This window comes from Schistocerca cancellata, chromosome 6 (assembly GCF_023864275.1).
Source record: "Schistocerca cancellata isolate TAMUIC-IGC-003103 chromosome 6, iqSchCanc2.1, whole genome shotgun sequence".
NCBI classification, from domain to species: domain Eukaryota; kingdom Metazoa; phylum Arthropoda; class Insecta; order Orthoptera; family Acrididae; genus Schistocerca; species Schistocerca cancellata.
In genome coordinates, this window is record NC_064631.1 from 86,653,569 (window position 1) to 86,655,588 (window position 2,020).

General features: G+C 44.1%; 1 pseudogene; it reads right to left on the reverse strand.

Moving 5' to 3' along the window:
- Positions 1-280: 280 nt before the first annotated feature.
- Positions 281-398, reverse strand: LOC126089944 (5S ribosomal RNA; annotated as a pseudogene).
- Positions 399-2,020: the final 1,622 nt, after the last annotated feature.

The window sequence follows — 2,020 nt, forward strand, 5'->3', positions numbered from 1 at the left end:
GAGCTGCGGACTCAAAGTAGTATTTCCTAGCAAGGAATAACATTATACAATAACAAAAAACTAAAAAACTCAATTCTTCCTTAACAGGCCATGAAGGCCCAAAGGCACCGACAGGCCGTCGTGTCATCCTCAGACCACAGGCGTCACTGGATGCGGATATGGAGGGGCATGTGTCAACACACCGTTAGTTCGGCCGTATGACAGTTTCCGAGAACGGAGCCGCTACTTCTCAATCAACTAGTTCCTCAGTTTGCCTCACAAGTTCTGAGTGCACCCCGCTTGCTAATAGCGCTCGGCAGACCGGAAGGTCACCCATCCAAGTGCTAGCCCAGCCCAACAGCGCTTAACTTCGGTGATCGGACGGGAAGCGGTGTTACCACTGTGGCAAGGCCGTTGGCCATACAGTAATTAGCCCGAGGGAATTAAAGAGATTAATAAAACAAACTTTCTTAGAAAGGCTGTTAAGAAGTACCTTTTAAATAATGTAAGTTGGCTGTTTATGTTTTCTTATTGGCAACGTTACGTAGCGCTCTGTACGAAAATCACTGGCTGTGCTGTGTTCAGTCTGTGGCTAGTTTGCATTGTTGTCTGCCATTGTAGTGTTGGGCAGCTGGATGTGAACAGCGCGTAGCGTTGCGCTGTTGTATTGTATTCTTATGTTATAAAATTGTAATTGACACCAGTTCGTCAAATTAAGTATCATAGCACTGCACACGTTTCTGTTGGTCATAGTATATGGACAATATGTGAGAAGTAGGGACTGTTAGTGTTTGCACGAGTGTTAATAATTCAGCAAGGGACTGGATAACAGCATTGCTGGTTCTACGGACAATTCCAAAAAGTTCGTGAGTGTACAAGTGGTGGTTTATGGACTTGCTATATTGTCTGCAAGACTTCTAAGGACAATTCCAAAAACTTTGTGAGTGCACAGGTGGTGGTTCATGGACTTGCTGTCTTCTCTGCAAGACTCTTCGATGGTGATTGTGCACCTGCACAGTCGCAGCAGATGGCTGCTGGCCATCTCTACAAGGACTACAGTGGGTCTACATCTTTGATGACCCACCAATACAATTATTTCTACAAGGACTACAGTGGGTCTACACCTTTGCTGACTCACCAATACCATTATCTCTACAAGGACTGCAGTGGGTCTGCACCTCTGGTGGCCCACCAATCCCATACTCTCTACCAGGACTACAGTGGGTCTGCTCTGTGATGACCTACCTACCAATATTCTTCAAAACGTCGAATGACTTTGCTGTGGGTTTGCTCTGTTGTGGCCCATTACCTGTCAGCATGTCAAGAGTCAGCACTGTCTTTCCGTTGGAAGGACAATACCATTTCTTCAAGACTGCATGGAAATCCACTACTTCCGTGTGCATTTTCTTTTACTGCTCAGACTTTGAGAAAAACACTGCAATTTGACTGTAATGAACAATCTGGACTGTCTTTATGGACTGTGAGAACATTTTAGATTTTGACCAACATTGTATCAATAAGTGTGTGCATTTGATTTCTTTGATATTGTAATTATGAAAAATTTTTCCAAATCTGTATTGGCCACTGCCCAAACCAATTTGTAAAATTTTTTGTGGGGAGCATGGGGGCTATGTAAGTAGGCTGTTTATGTTTTCTTATTGGCAACGTTACGTAGCGCTCTGTACGAAAATCACTGGCTGTGCTGTGTGCAGTCTGTGGCTAGTTTGCATTGTTGTCTGCCATTGTAGTGTCGGGCAGCGGCAGCTGGATGTGAACAGCGCGTAGCGTTGCGCAGTTGGAGGTGAGCCGCCAGCAGTGCTGGATGTGGGGAGAGAGATGGCGGAGTTTTGAAATTTGTAAGACTGGATGTCATAAACTGCTATGTATATTATGCTTTTTCAACACTATTAAGGTAAATACATTGTTTGTTCTCTATTAAAATCTTTCATTTGCTAACTATGCCTATCAGTATTTAGTGCCTTCCGTAGTTTGAATCTTTTATTTAGCTGGCAGTAGTGGCGCTCGCTGTATTGCAGTAGTT